Source organism: Phasianus colchicus, chromosome 6 (genome assembly GCF_987193195.1).
Source record: "Phasianus colchicus chromosome 6, bPhaCol1.hap1.1, whole genome shotgun sequence".
Lineage (NCBI taxonomy): Eukaryota > Metazoa > Chordata > Aves > Galliformes > Phasianidae > Phasianus > Phasianus colchicus.
This window is the reverse complement of record NC_143441.1, coordinates 44265047-44282502: the sequence shown is the minus strand read 5'-3', so window position 1 is coordinate 44282502 and position 17456 is coordinate 44265047. Positions and strand designations below refer to the sequence as shown.

The 17456-nt window shown below is 37.4% G+C and overlaps 1 protein-coding gene across 3 annotated transcripts in view; it reads right to left on the bottom strand.

The window, feature by feature from the left end:
- Positions 1–17456, bottom strand: part of PTPRN2 (protein tyrosine phosphatase receptor type N2) — a 621494-nt gene that overhangs the window by 437749 nt on the left and 166289 nt on the right. The window lies entirely within an intron of this gene.

Sequence of the window (17456 nt, the reverse complement as noted above, 5' to 3'; positions counted from 1 at the left end):
AATTGTCTGAAATAATAAACAATTAAAAAAAACCACTACAGCTGTCATTCAGTTATATTTTAAAAGTAGCATGGCTAAGCAGGTGGTGAGCAGCGATTCCTCTGATTGCTGTCACCAATCAACTGTGGACTATGCACAGAGCAAATCGATGCCAAGATATCCAGTTATTTTTTGTTACTCATCTTCTCTCTTCCTACTCATCAACTTTACCTAAATGTGTTTTTCAGCTATAACATGCCATGTTTTAAACTGTAAACTCCTAAATGCATGGATTATCTCTATAAATTTGGCTATTACCTGTAGGAAAGGGCTCAGACTGCAAAATGGATTTTCAGCCCAAGACTTTGGCAATGAGTCAGTAGCATCTTCAGAAATAGACTTGAACCCATATGGGTGAACACGAACAATAATGGGTTAAGCCTTTAGACTCCTGAAGACTTTTTTGACAGTCCTAAATCATAGAATCACAGAATTGCAGGGGTTGGGAGGGACCTCAAGAGATCATTGAGTCCAACCCTCCTGCCAAAGCAGGTTCCCCACAATAGTTCTCACAGGTAGGCATCCAGATGGGTCTTGAATGTTTCCATAGAAGCAGACTCCACAGCCCCTCTGGACAGCCCATTCCTGTGCTCCATCACACTTACTGTTTTTCTGCACATCATTACAGAACTTCCTCTGTTCAAGTTTTAGGCCTTTATTCCTTGCCCTTTTGCTACGTGCTATCGAGAAGAGCCTGGCCACATCCATTTGCCTGCCATCTCCCTTTAGATACTTATAAACATTAATTAGATCCCCCCACCTACTCTTTTCCCAGGCTGAACATACCCAGGTTATTCAATTTTTCAGTGCTAAAAATGCGGAAAAAAATAAAGGAAACCAGGATTTTGTGTGCTAGGGAAAAGAGTACGCTGTAGGTTATAAAATTTTAGGCTACCCATTTGTTAAATTACCAACAATTTGTAAAATTATTTCAAGTTTGAATGATATGAAAGATGAAGATAGACATAAATTAAGTATACTGCAGTTACCTGCAGCATATCACAATTCACTTCCAGAATATTTTGGGTCTTGTACTCTATGGCGCTAGTGTATAAATGGTTTAGTACACCTGGCCAGCTCATCATGACAGTACTCCTTCAGTATGATGCAGGAGAAATCACAAGAGGCTTTTAAAAAGGGGAAAAAAAAGAAAAGGTTTTCAAAACCATTGTCAAAATGAGGGTCCAGAAATCAATTTGTAATTATCTGCCAACACAAATCTAAAGGCTTTTCTGTGATAAGGGTGGTAATACATAGGGCTGTAATGTGAATTATTTCGAAGAATAAAAGACTGATTGTCTTCATGACCTATATAGCTTTTAGTGAGCTTTAAAACAAAATTACATTTTATACTTCTCATGAATGGCTTTCTCCCCCCTCATTCCCCCTTAAAAATGCAGGGTTTTTGTCCCATCTAGTAGGCTTTCAGCTTTAAATAGGACTCGGTTTCTTCCAATGTTGATACATTTCGTTCCACTGAAAGTGAAGGCTCAGGCTTTGCAAAGGAGCTGAAGCTTCCCTTGTACAAAGGCAGCCTTTTTAAAGTAAACTAAAAACCGTATGATCATGTTATTTTTACAAAGCTCAGCACTAGCACTCTTAAAAAAAAAAAAAAAAAAAAAAAACTTTTAGAATAAAAACATCAAAAATAAAATATTTCACGAAACATAAAAGTGTGAGAACCATTCCTCAGAAGTTAAAATAAAGTTAAATGTATAGAAAAAAAAATCCAGATTATGGTATTTGCAAATGATTGGGGAAAAAAAAAAAAAAATAGAGTGTGAAGGCCTGACGCAGATCACAGTCATCACTTCACCTCCTAAGCCATACAGGCCTGATGCCAACAGAGAGGCTCTGGCTGTCCCCACAGGCCAGGCTTTTGCTTGTTCAGTGACACAGAACATGCCCTGCAACCTCACAGCCAGACCCATGGCAGTTTCCACATCCAATTCCAGTTGCACTTATGCAAAGCTGCCTCCATGTGCTTGTACTTGTGGTTGTTGCCTGCTTGAAAACTGTTTTCCAAGGAGACCAGGTAGTTTCAGTGAACTATTAAGATCAAAAAGAAACAACTAAATATACCATACCACCAATAAATTTGAGAGCATATTTCTACAGAATCATTTAGTTCTTGGAAAGAACGCTTGGTTTTGTTTTGCTGGTTTACCCTGAGATTCAGATTAGATTAAGTATTACTTCAGGTGTATCAGTCTGGATGCTTTCTGGATCTTGGAAAGTAGAAGCTCCCTGGAGATCAATATATACATCCCACTCTTATTAACAAAAAGCCAGGATTCTTAATTGAACTACCCGCAGCCATGGATGTCGGGATTCCTTTCCCTAGCAGCTAGACCATAATTTTGAAAATACAATGCATTTCTTTACTGTTCTAAGATTTTTAGGACAATTGTTCATATGAAAATAATAATTCTCAACTGGTCTAGTTTTTTCTCTGCTGATCAGCCAATTTTACACAACAATTCAATGGTGAAAAATAACAAAAGCTGTCTGCTTTGACTTCCAAAAGAGGCTTGACAATTAGTTATCCCCTTGTACGCAGTTTTAATCATTAAAAAAGAGTTTTCTCATCTTTTACAGTGAGATCTCTTCCTTCCTGTATCTAGTGATTACTGACTTTTTTGTAGTGTCATTCTTCCTGTGTAACACAGCACATAATTCAGGCACTGACCCTGCATATTCATACACTGCCTGCCATTTTCCAGGCAGTATTCAGAAGTCCTGCATGAGGCCTTGTAAATAATAAATTAAAAAACAGCATGCCAACACATCCCTGCCAACTTCTCTGCAATTGGCAGGCACTGCTCATTTAATAACTTTACTTTTCACTAGAGAGTAAACCTGTCCCCATAAGCCATATGTCTTTTTCTAACATTTGTTTCACTTGAACTTAATTTCTGAAGGGACAGTAAAGTACATAATGTCACAACAGCTTGCTGATATATTTGCTAATGCTGCAAGCAAGGTTGTCCAGTCTGTTCTCCAACTCCAAATGGCTCCTATTGGGACAAAAAGGCTGAAAGCAAGCAAGGTGGAGATCAAAACTGTCTGGTTCTTTCTTATTTCCCTGCTTTTGTATTCTAGAGAGTGAATCAGTGGTGTGTTTATAAGATGATGAAAGCACAGACCGGACTGTTCGTTCGGTGTGCTGCAAAACTACTGATGATTCTCTGACAAATCCTGTTCTGAGTTCTGACTCCTTCCAATTGGCAGAAAGGTCCCAGACAGCACATGATAAGGGAAAAAAAGATGCAAAACCAGTGTAGGAAGTGCCCTGACAACGCTCAATTAGTGGCAGCTCTGACATTACCCTAAGCTACACCACAGACAAAGGAATATGTAAATACTCAGTTGGCACAAACATAAGGGCAGGAAATTACCTTCAGCTCGTCACCTTTCCCTCTGTAATTCAACCTGGCCACTGCGCCAGTCAAATGTCACAGAAGAGGCAATTCTTCAAAACTTCCAAAACAAACTTTCCTAAGAGAGAAGTACAACTCACTGCTCTATTAATCTACTCTTATCTTTTAGAGGAAAAAAAATGCAAATGTAACATCATTTAAAGAAATGATAACTTCTAATGAAAACAAGAATTACTCATACTACTCCACAGAGGATAACAGATCTCTCTTTGGATTGCATTCTAATCTAGTTTCAGGGTAATCGTTAAAGTGAAATATCTTATCTTTCCCTCCCCCGTATTTATATTCTTCTTTACTGCACAGATCGCTTTTTAACGTCGGCTCTGCCTAAGGCTGCCTCTCCAGTACGAAGAGGTTTGAGAGTGACCGTGGGCCTGATAGTTTACTCAAGTTTCAGCTAAATAGGCATTTCATAAGAAATAACTTTCCCTCCTTTCCCCATCAACTTAGGCCCAAAATGCCTGTCATTGTTCCCATGTCACAGGAAATGTTATCGATTTCTCCTCAGCCCATCCTGCAGGCTCCTCTCCTCAGACATTGCTTTCTTCTCCGCACACAGCATCACTTCGCACAAAGGAGTCAGTCCTACTCCAACCCGCAGTGTTACAGCTCTTAGATCCAGTTTTGTTTCTCCATTTCCCTTACTGTCAATGAATTTCCTGTGCTTAGCAGCTCAGACTTTCTCTTATGAAACTGTGCTTGTCCTGCAGAGTACATCTTAATGACCTTTATGCCACTGTCTAATGTCACACACTAAAGTCTATGTACTAGAGGCACGTATCACTGAAATTCTGACTGTAGTCTTGTTCACTTCAATTGCTCTTCTGAAATTGTCACCCTCTGTGTCTTTGAATAATCCTATATTTTTTGCATTATTTCCTGGACTGCCTTGAACCAGTGAGATCAGGGGAACTAAACTTAACATATGCCAGCAAGAGATGTGTAAAGTTTCTCAGCTTACCAACTATTTCCTCCAAGCAGTCACCTCAAAGCACAGAAGTAGTAATAAAGGCCATGTAACATATTTGAAAACACTACCTCTTTTCTCCAGCTATATCAGCCTCAGTAGGAAATGATCCCAACAATACATAACAGAGAAGCTTAGTGGGTCTGAAAATGTATCTTACAGTCTGAGGTCAAAGCCTTTTTGGCTTTGTTTTCCTTCACCAAGGTAATGGACAGTGTGTGGTAGCTCAGCATGATTGTCACCAACTTCTCACCTCCAGCTCTTCAGTTTAAACTAAGATCAAAACAAGAGGAGGATTCTATCATACGGATCACAGAGGAAGATCTATTTTTCATCCCCTTTGTATACAACCCTTCTGATTACTCACATTATGTTCAGTTCCTCTTCCCTTTTTTTTTTTTTTAAGCCTCTGCAGTATTGATTGGTACAATGGCAACAAAGAAATTCATTCAAAAAGGAAACAGCAAAAGAAAACTACTGATAATCAGAAGAGCTGTAATAATTACTGACGTTTGAGTGAAAGGTGTAGTGCTACCTGCAGAAGGCCATTGATTTCAGACTAATTGCAAAAAGGCAAACTACCTATCCAGTCTCAGGTTCAGCAGCATCCTCTCCATGCTGACAGCACAAAGCAATCCACATTAGCCACGTAACTGGTAAACTCACAGAAATTCAGACCTTCCTAATTCTAATTCCTTCCACTGAACAATTCAAAAGCAGCATATATATCTTTGCCAGCTTCACCTAATGATTATTCAAAGCTTTACATTCTTCCTCTAACAACCCTAATAATACGTTTTGACAACTTGAACTCCACGCCAATTATCCTTTGGGGAATCAAAAGAACATCCTATTATTTGCTAGTAACATCTCCTCACAGAAAGCATAAAACCAGGATTGTCATTAGGTGTTGTGGTTTTTTTTTTTTCTGGCATAGCTGACTGAGGTCTCTGACAGGTACTAACAGGAGGGATGTTGCTGGGCACTGAGCAGGTATTAGTGACCTGGGCAGGGCGTCTAAGAGCACCACTGTGTATGTGGAGGCTTTGGGAACATCACCATTACAGCTTCTGGAATTATTTGATATATTGTTTTCTTAGGCTCCATCAATGATAGAGAAACAGTCTCTCAGGATGTACTCACACAAAGCTTAATACAGGGGGTAGAGGAGCTATCTTCATGTAAAAATTAACACACTTTACAGTAGAAGATTGACCACTGACAGAAGTTACCAATTCTTTCAGCTCTGTGGGCTTATTTTATCTTAGTCTTTCTAAGGTTATAAACATTATCCTAGGCATGTTAAAAAGGAAAAATACAAGACTGGTGAGAAAGATTCTAAATTAATGTAAGATTTTAATCTTACTTAGTCTTGTTTTTGTTCACTTGACTTTAAAAAAAAAAAAAATCATTCACAATCATTTTTCACTGACGTAGCTGCAGGGAGGAAAACTTTACAGACTGAAAAATGATAGCTGATTTTTCATTTTCTCATTTTAAATGTCATAAATTCTGGGGGGTAGGGGAAAGGTGGGGGGGGGGGAAGCCTTTGGAATTAGTATTATTTCAGTGGGGATTACGGCATCTTTTTACCAGTGAAAAATACTACTATAAAGTGTTAAATTTCAAGTAGATAACTGAATACTACCACAAGATGACTTTCCTCCTGCTCATTAAAGGCAGAGAGCAATCACAGTGGTTCACAGCACTAGTTTAACCACCACATAAGGGTAACTGACTATGCAAATAATGGCGGAGACATGACCCACACTCAGGTCACTGGATATCTAATTGAACTGCATCAAATCTACCAGAAAATGGCAAGGACAATCACCAGGTGATCACTGGCCATACTGGAGTATGGTATTCTTTCTAATAGCATCCCGAAGCCATACAGGACATTATTGTTTTGCTCAATTTCCAGACAAAATGGTTTAACCAATATTAATGCAATTTAGAGTTCAATGCTCCCTCATACAAATGCTTTCTCTTTCCACTCCAACAATCAACAATCTCTTCTTTCCATCTCATTTGAAGCAGTAATTGTCTATCAAGGAGGTATAACACACCTGAGGTTATACCTCTTCAGCACTACTGGGGGATATTTCAGCATTAGGCTTGTAGATGCCTAATGAGACAATTCCAGACACTGAGAAAAAAATCTTTTCCAAAGCAAAGCCCATGGCTTTTTTGGTACAGTGCTAGCTTTGAACAGACATAAGTGACTACTCTAAAGGAGGCAAAACTTGAATCTTATCTTGGAAATTTTCAGGAAAAAAAAAATTGCCCCTTCTTAGAATATATTCTGGAAAACATTTTGCAGAAATCTATAAAGAAAAGCTGTACACAGAGCCCTGGGAGCTCCTTCCTATCAGCAGAGAGCCAAGCAATCCAGGCAAATTTTCAATTCACAGGAGTTGAAATTCTGAGAGGATAGTGCTTCTCAAGTTTCTGGGCATTCTAAAACAATGAATTGTAAAACAATTTCTTTAGAGATAATCTAAAATTACCTCCATACATCAATCCATTTCCCCCAGACAACATGTCTCTCAAATGTTAAAATTTCTTACAGATGAGAAATTCTGGTGCCTTTTTTCATTTCTTCTGTATGCCTGTTGTCCTGCAATTTGTTCAGTCTCAGTAATGCTATTACAACAATCCTGTATTAATTATTCTGAGTTATTATAAAGAACTAGTGCATCTTGTCACATTATTCAAAATTTAAGAAAGCAGCTAAACATACCAATGGAATTGTACCACCTTTCCAGTGAATGCAAATGCAGACAGTACTCCAGTGTGACAATGGCACAACCCACTGCAAGGAAAATACTTTCAGAGTACGCAAGATTAAAAAAAAAAAAAAAAAAAAAGACCAAAGTGAAGCTTGCATCACTCTTACAGCCCTTCTCTGGCTTTCTTCCCTTCTTTCCTATGAGACTAACCCTCAAAAGTCTGCCTTTAAAAAAAAAATGAGCAGGAAACAGAAACACACACTTTCATTTCTGTTATACAATAATTTCAATTCTGGGCCTTTCCCCTATCACATTTCACAGGATTTCAGTTCCTTTTGGAATAACATTTTCTCGGTTTTGAGCTCTAAGATTGTTTTCTTGTTCTTTTGTAGAAAGAATTTCAGCACCCTAATTGGCTTTTCAAGTGAAAGTCAAAATTCCACCTTTCTTTTATATGCATGCTTCATTCTACAGAACAGTACTAACGCTGAAAAAATGAAGCCTGAAAATAGAAAGTAAGCTAGAAAATAGTCCATCACATTATCTTCTACTGAAAGCAATTCGGATTTGGATCTAGATCTTACTAGCAAATCTTTGAAAAAACTGGCATTGAGCAGTTCTTTCATCTAACAATGTATGATCTTGCATAAAAGTCTATAGAATCTTTCAAACAACTTGTTTAGATACATTTAATTTATTGCCATGCCCATGGGAAAGCCTTTTTTTCCTGACACAGATTTCTATCATTCAGTTCAAGCCACTGAGGCTCCCTCCTGCAAATGCTGCTTTCTGAAGGGAAAATGGCACTTTTGGTTCTGGCTGGAATTATCCAAGGTCTTACTCAATTCCCAGTTATCTGAATTGGCCATAACTTCAGCTGAGGAAACAGAACAAGTATGCATGTCTATTTTTAAATAAAGACTGTAAAATAGTAAAATTTTCTACATGTTCATGAAGTTAGAACTGCTATGATGCATGCATTTAGTTTCACATGGATATAGAAGTAAAATGTGATACTGACATTAATGTTGGCATTGCCTGATCACTTGCATAGTGTTGTATGAACACGATGTTTTGTCTCTAACACAATGTGCATTTGTTATTTCATGTGAAGCAAACTGGTTTCTACTCTGTACTTTTCTTTTTTTTTATGTATTTATAAATAGCTGTGGAGAAATAATGCACATTGTATAATAATTTTTCTGAGAGTACCTTGACAAAATTCACTTGTGTCCCTTAAGGCAGATGAGATGAACTACCATTTAATGGTATTGATGATGGATGTAGTAAACAGCTTTAGGCCTGGGAATATAATCTATGACTCCTAGAAACTGTTAGTGTAGCAAGATGCTCATTTACATCATTTAGACAGCACTAACTATCAGTCTATGCCATGTAAATGGGAAGAAATAGGCTGCATTTTGGGATGCAGAATATTCTATGAAAAGTAAAAGGGCTATGCCTTTAATCACATCCTGTCCCTGGTGAGCACTTCAGATCCACTGTGGGCAGCGCAAAGGCTTAGATCAATTATCTAATAATAACATTATACTCCTTGGAGGTCTGGGCAGAATAACAGAGCAGTAGCAAAACTTCTTTTTCATCACTCCTTTTTAAAAAAGAAAAACTTTCTTTTTTCTCCCAGCTTAATTCCTCCCAAATATACTTGGCAAAATTCCTCTTTGTGCACAGGTTAATTTAAGGCTAATTTACCAGGTGGAATATTAGGACAAAAATTCATAAAGAATGGAAATGCATTGAAAGAGGCTGTCCAGGGAAGTGAGGGAGTTGCTGACCCTGAAGGTGTTCAAGAAAAAGGGAAGATGTGGTTCAGAGGGTCGTGGCTTTGTGGGCACAGTGGCAATGGGTTGACAGTTGGATTAGATGATCTTAGGTGTCTTTTCCAACCCTAGTGATTCTATGATAATACCACCCAATTCCCATTTAAAGGCATTCATGGGGAAGTACCCACTCTGCCAGTACACCAATATATTTATTTATACATGTGGTGGAAAAATAGGGGACCACTGAATTACCTACTCACCAGAGATGTCAGAGGAGGATTATGTACTTCAATCAAGATACAATAGAACTAATTCATTAATCTGTAGAGCATTCAGTTCAACTGTTAATCTCTTAGCCTGTTCCATGCACTGGCTTTTCTACTGAGACCAAATTGAAAGGCAGAGGTTTTGGTAGGCATATTTTTTGTAAATTGGATAGCCCACATAGGATCAGATCACAAATCTTAAAGCCTACAAAACTTGTAGCAAATAAAAGACAGGGAAAGCTCTTACATGTAAGCTCACTATCAGATCAAAAAGAACAAGCCCCCCAGGGCAAAGGACCAGACAACTGATGCTTTAGTGAATACATGACAATGCTGTCCTTGTAAGGATTCCATGCATACAGGCTAAATTTTACCATTAGTGGTAAGATTCCCATGTTATCTATACATTCAAAATCTTTCCTCTGTGAAAATGGAAGAAAAATGGTAAACTTCGTCTTTCACTTCGTATGCTAGTTTAATGCAGGAATTTGATCCAAATAAGACTTGTCTAAAAATCTACAAAAGCAATCATGCACAACCCACTCATAATGACAATGATGAAATCAATAAAAACATACTTCAGTATAATAAAAAGGATAAGCACAAAGCTAACATCTGAAAAAATCTTAAATGCTACCTTAGTATAAAGGTCAGGTATTTTTAATGCCAAAAGAGTAAGATTCTAAAACTGACATAAAGAGTAAATCTACACAGTAAATGAACGAACATGAAGAGATAATAAATGGCACTGACAAAGCTATGTGTACAAAACAAAGTACTGTAAAGCTTAGTGGGGCTAATTATCCAGGAATACCACTATGCTGACAATATTAAATTGAATCTTATTTAATTTTATTCAGTGCTGACCAGGTTGCAAAGACATAAAAGCATCATCTATATCTGTAACAAAGACAAAAACATCTTGAAATTTGAAATAATTATTTCAACATTACATTTTCTGCATGGATTTTCTCACTGAAAGTGTCTGAGCATCCTAATAGATGAACCTGTGGACCTATTAATAAAAATATTTGTGCATTCATCTCTTTGGCAGTATGGAAAAGGAAAAGTAAGAACCAGATGAAGGAGGAGAAAAGAGATTTGATTCAGACAGAGTGCTCTGAGCACTGTTTATGCTTACACAATACTTGCAGGTCACAAGAAGTATCATCAGAGGGCACTGGATTTTCTCCTTCCTGCATTAAGCTCACATCCTCCCCAAACCAGGATAACCAGCAGAAGGGAACAAAACCAAGCAAAAATCTGAATTGGGTCTTTTTTCAGTAGCAGTAAAGATAATAATCAGAATACTCTTAATGACAGCTATTTGCCTTATTGTGCTGCTTTATTTCCTGTGTATTGTATTACAGTCTTTCTTTTCTGTTTCTACTTGCCATAGCAGTTTGATCTCCGATCAGCTCTAATGGAGACCATCTTTCAGGGCAGTTTTCCATCAAGACCCCTGAGTATAAACCAGCACCCAAGCTACTCTGAGCAGGACAACCAGGAGTAAGTGTAACAGCAGAACTGATCCCCTAAACCTCACAGCCCAATTGCTCCTTGCTGTCATGGTGAGAGTCTACTTCTCTCCAGGCCCTTCCCAGTCACTGCTCCAGCTGAGCCTGCCTCAAACTGAGCTTTAATAGAAGGGGCCAAGAGCCTCCCGTCTCTCCGTGTCAGTTTATCACCTTTCCCTTCTTTAGTTAGAAACACAGCATGACACTTTCTCCTCTTTGCTCATCTCTGGGTCCACGAAGCCAGCGCTAGGTCTTGGCTATGGAAGAAATACGCTTTGCTCAAGTTGCAACTCAGTTTTGTTGTAAAAGCAACCAGGATGCCAACGAGGCCCTGGGAAGAGGCTTTGTTCATTAACTGCTATAGCAATTACAACTACTTTGTACAGAGACGTGATTACCTCTTTGCCTGCAGTAACGAGGTTAGTGCCCTTGGTGCTGAATCCCTGGGCCCCATCTCAACCGACAGCTGACGTGCCTGGATAATGCAGGCATCTTTCCTTACACAAGAAGGTTTTTGTTCTCTGTTTAATATTTGATTTCTGTAACAGAGTGCGGAAGAACTTTCAAAAGCAAAATCCATGTTGGGAGTTTTCCCTATCAACCACTGTCACAGTACGGATTTTAATCCTAAAGAATAATTCCATATCAAAAATAAAGTTCATTGTTGTAATTCTGTATCAAAACCAAAGTTCATTAACATACTTAAAAATTTTATGGAAGTACAAATATTATCCAGGCACTTCAGGAGCTGTTACAGTCCTTAGCAAAAATAGGTTGTTTTTTTTTTTTTCCCAAAGCAGCATAATGTTCTCTGCCATTCTGCTCTCACAATGACAGGTCATTTTGAATGCTTGCCCATCCCTGCCTGAATCTGATGCTCTTGACACGAGAAACACATTTTAAAAGAATTTCTAAAAGGGCTCTTTGAAGGAAAGGGTAACCTGACAGGAAGAAAATGGTACTAAAAATCTTACAGAGTACTTTCCCTGCGAGAATCTGTTGTGCAGCCACACCAAACCTATATGTACTGTTATAGCTACAGTAAAAACAAAAGGCAGAGAAAGAGAAAAAATGAGAAGTAGTTTAGGGAGGAAAGTATACAGAAGCCCAGAAGATAATGTAACATTTATCTAAGAAACTAATCACATTCTCTGTTATTAAATGTGTTATTGCACACTGTGGAAAATAGTTTGCAGTGAAAATACTTTGAAATAAAAAAAAAAAAATCTACTATTTGGTTTCATTTCATATATATTTTAGTGTTAAGGAAATGAAAGGGAAAAAGCAAGTTTTACGTGATAATGTAGGAATAAAATAAAAATAAAACTGCAAGCAAAACTTTCAAAATATGACCAGATCAAAAAGTATTAAACATAAATAAATATTTATTACTCTTACCAACAACTTCTAGCATGAAAGCACTGGAAAATTATAGTAGTTTTTTTTTTTTTCAACTGCTATTAATATGTTGCCCCATGTGAGCTGGAATACAATGCCTGTCTGATAGCATAAAGCAGAACTGAACAGCTGATAAGGACAACGATTAAATATGTATAACGGATTTTTTATGGGTGTGGGAGGAATTTAGGAAAGAAAATTGTCCAAATTAAGTTTGTGTCAGTCACTGAAAGTTATATTCTTCTTGTAAAAAGTGCCTCTCATCTTTAAAATCCAAAGAGGATCAAGGCATTATACTCCACCGCGGCATCTGTGCCTGAAACGGCACACTTCTCTTTAGAACCATGCTGCATTATTGGCTTAATGTTTAAAGAGATGCAAAAAGAAGAAAAAAGATTCAAAAGAACAGCAACATAACTTTTTTTGTACAGCGCCTTCAGTTGAGCACTGATGGTTTCCTATTCAAGAACTGATTTAAATCAGCTTCACTAATTAAGTCTTACATTTTTACTGGTCTGACCTAATCAGAATTATATCAAAACTCCAATCCAACAGAACAATTATATAGTCTTTTCCATACTGAAAAATGCAATCGATGCTGTTGAATATCTTCTTATTAGTGCAGGTAATTTTTAATATTCCACACCATTTGGAGATTTCTCCTTTTCCCCTCTTTAAGAAATTATGACACTTTTTGGTTTTGACATATTGCTCAATAGTTAACGAGAATCTCACCAGAAAATAAATCCATAGTTGTTTTCATGACAGCAAATTACATGCCAAAGTGTGACATTTAAATGCTGAATTTTAATGACTTGTCAGCAGAAGTGAAATGCATTTAAAAAAATTAATACGGGAGAGAACAATGTGTCTGTCTATAAAATAATTCCATTCATAGTAGACATGAAAGGTAAATACAGTGTCAAATGTATTCTGTTTCCCAAAGCACATCTTCATTTAGTAAGAAAGGAGCTACGTTAAGAGGGGTTAAATTCTCCTTTCCTGCTGGCACACTGGATCTCTTCTGGTTGGGAAACTCCTACCAATATCCATTTCCAGCAGGGTTCAGTATACACAGGTAGTTATACAATCACAGCAGAAGCACTACAAGGCTGACTGGGCAGCTTGGGGAGAGGGATACACTCCTCCACCACTTGACAACTGCCACATGCCAGCTACATAGCCATTTCCTTGCATGTAGTCATGATTTTGATTTTCAGGAATAAATTAGGAAGAGAATCAACCAAAACCTAATCTAATTACATTCAGTCACGTGTTTCCTCCCTCCTGTTTATCTTAAACATTTCCATCAATACATTTTACACTTGCTACCAATAACCGCCTGTGTTATACAAAACCTTGAGACTTATCTTAAAAATAGTAGTAAGGAGAAATCTCTTTTCCCTCTGCAATTATAATGATATAAATGACAACTGTGTTTCAGTGCTCTTGTTTACATATATGGTCCCTTGGGATATTCGGATTATTTAATAGCAGTGTATTAAGAAGGTGTGACAGGTGGTACCAACATATTCACAGTCTAATAAATACCCTCAGATTAAGTAAAATCAGACAATATTGTGAAGAATTAAGTTCCTGACAATGTGTGGGAATGTGAGAAAACAAAGTTAACTGCAGAAAAATGCAAATTTGGTATTTTGGACAGAATAATCTATGTTTATATGCTGCTGGGAAGCAACTTAATTCTTTCTTTTTTTTTTTTTTTTTTAGGGCAGAAAGATAAATGGAAAGCTTCTCCATGTGTAACTGTGGACAGTGAAAAATGCTGAGAAGCACAGGAAGGGTACTACTATTACTAAGACATTAAAACAGCTGCAAGTCCTCACCAAAATACTCTGAACAATTTTGCACTGCTTATCTTAAAACAAAAGAAGAAGAGGTTTAAATTTGACAGTGAGAATAATTTTAAAAAACAGAAACCATGTTTATTGAAAAAGATTGGAATGGCTTTTAGTTTGGTGGAAGGAAGAGGGAATGATATAAAAGGGTACCAATTACAAAGGAAAAACAAACTGTCTCAGAATATAAGAAAATGATCATACATTTGACACCATATTTAGTAAAGTATTATTCAAGTAAGAATAAAGGCTAATGAGGTCTTGATTCCTTCAGATACACATCTCAACCTCCACAGTATTTTTGCTGCCTTCTTACAATTCTGAGAATCTGAGAATGGCTTGGGTTGGAAGGGACCTCAAGGATCATGAAGCTCCAACCCCCCTGCTGCTTGCAGTGCCACCAACCTCCACATTTAACAGTAGACCAGGCTGCCCAGGGCCCCATCCAACCTTACATCACCAGAGCTCCCACCCCAGCATCTCACTTTTTCACCTTTATCTAATTCTCTTACTGCTTTAAAACATTTATTCTCTTCCAGGGATTCTGGTTCTTGTGGCTGATTTCAAAACATCTGTGTATCAGCTGGCCATACACACCACCCAAAGCATGGTCTGTTCCCGTATTCTCTCCCTTATAAGCAGTATTCACTTAGGAATTTCTCCTTGATCCAGCCACCAGTATCCATCAAGCTCATATACACTGAACATATTTGAGACTCTGCCCCTCTTACAAATGGGCTACGTTCAGAACTGCAGAACTCAGACAATAGGGAGGCAGTGACTTAGAAGTTGTTAAAAAAGCAAAAGGACATCAAGACTCCCTTATATGTGAGGTCACGGATAACCCGCTAGGATTGCAAATGTTAGATATCTGTATAAGTAAAAGTAAAGATAGCTGAAGTTCTGTAAGACAGGAGAAACAGATTTCCTTTGTAATTTAGAAGGGAGCTACCCTGCAGTGCAGATCCACTGACAGTTAACAGCAGAGGTAAACATGTCCAAATTATAGAACTACAGAACTTATCTTCTGGCAGTACCAGCAGTATCACAGAATCAGAATTGTAGGGGTTGGAAGGGACTTCTGGATATCATCTTGGCCAAATGATATGATGCTAACTTAAATGAATAGGAACTTTCCCCCCTTCCCAGACAACCAACGTACACAGATTGAAGTGGATCGATACATTTCTCTGATCCAGTTCCAATTTTCATTATTATTCCATGTATGCTTTTGTTTTCCTTTCTCCTTCAGAAAGACTCAAATGACTTCTAGAAGACTGTCAATATTAGAGGCTAAATTCTCTCACCTACAGAACAAGTAGTGCATAGGAAATGGCAAAGCATAATTCCTTAAATGCCTTGACAACATGCCTCTAACCAGGAGCTCATCAGTTCAGCTGCTCAGCGCCTGCCCTTTATACTTTAGAAAAAGGCTGACATGTCAGAAACTTGTACATTTTTTTTCCAAGTATATCTGCTATTACAGAAATCATATTACCTCTTCCACCAAAGCATACATCACTCAAACTGATATTAACTTAACTTTAACTTCTTTCACTTTGCCCAAATCATATGACAATAAGTGCAGTAAAGCTCAGCTGGTTAGTTGAGAGAAGAAAGACTTGCATTATTATCTTTATCACTCTCAAACATTTGTTCTTTTGACAGATGTTATCTTGACACACGCTCTTATGATGATGACTTTTATTTAGTTAGCTTAAAAGTATATTTTAAAGGAGACCAGGCACTAAGCTGTCTTATTCTTCATATTTTGTCATTGTAATTTGTGAGTTAGACACTGAAGGTTTTTCCTCAGAAGATGACGTCTCCCTTCTTGACTACAGGCTTCTACTTCTGGCCTTGAAAAGCCAGCTATAAAAAAAGGCAGCGTAAGGATCACATCTACTGCACAGCAATTAAATGAAAAGTCTTTAATCAGACAAGCTTCTTTAGATGAAATTTGATTTAGATTAGATCCAGGATTTGTAGTTAAAATATTTTGGTGTGTCAGTCAAAACTCAGCCAATTAGCAACATGTAAGTTTCATTTTCAGAAAATATGTACAAGCACATTACAAAATTTGGAAAACTAAAGCTGTTCTTTATAGTGCTTTCAAGATTGTTTGGAGCATCTACATAATGTACTTTCAGAAATACTCAGACTGGAGACCATGTTCTTTAAGTCATATATGCACATATACAAAGCACTGGTAAAGCCTGTTATTTTAAAAACTCAATATTGGGTAGAATTATTGAAAGCAACACCATCTAATTAAGCAGCAGTGACCTGACAGAAATGTCTTCACTGCTGCTTCAGCCTCAAACATTTAGAAAACCTTCCACTGAACGCTAACATAAATACAGGCAGTTCAGCTGCACGGATGAAGGGTTGTCAATACAGTGACATTAGCATGTGCTTTTGATTTTCTTCAACTAAACATTATTAAACACACACTTTAATAAAATGAAACAATTTTAGTGCTGTAAGTGCTAATACCAAGATACTGGATGAACAGAATCTGTTAACGGAATGGGAATGGGGCTGCAGTCAGATTTTCACTATTAAAATACCCACAGAAGTTTTCAGTTTTCTTCTGAACTGTGAATGGAAGGACAAAATCAGTCATAAAATGCAGGAATCACCTCCAATTTCCTTTCACACATTATTTTGAAGGTATGGAAAAAAACTGAACTGAAAGAAAAAAAATGCCTTTATATCTATCACGAGATATCTAATATTCCTGAAGTTGTACATACCTGTCTTGATAGAGTGAACTGTTTGTGCAAAGACATATCACCCTTTCCTTAACTACACAGGACTCGTGCTGGAGCACAATTACTGCCTATGTACGGACCAATATTATTTCTGAGCTTCTTTATTCTGTGCTGGTCATCTTCACGGGTGCACATGCTGTATCTTGTAGGTTCTCAATAAGCTCTCTGTACTGATTCCGTACTGTGTTATCAAACATAAAGTACATAAGCAGAGATTCTAAACACTATGATAATCTTGTAGCATGTGAACAAATTAATAATCAAAATTCTATGTATCAAAATTTATTTAATTTTGAGCTCATAAGTTTTGGGTTTGTTTGATTCTAAGAATCATCTTAATTTGGACATAAATAAGGAAAGGTGCTTCACTTTTCACAACTGCATCTACCACAGAAAGGGAATTACTGTAAAAATACAGATACTGAGTAAGTAATTATCCTTAGTTTTATCCTTCCAGAAAGGACTAAAATTGCTCTTCTTAGGAGCAACCCAACCTCAGTTTAATTCACTAAGACTGCATTGTGTATTACCTTCTTGAACTCAGAGACCATATATTTGATGGAAGGCATCTTTTTATGCATTTTTTCCACTGTATTTTTTCTACGCTGTTTTTTTAAACAGTCTTTCTTTTTATGTATAACACTGAAAAACACTGCTTTGTTTCAGGCAGAGGAAGAAAA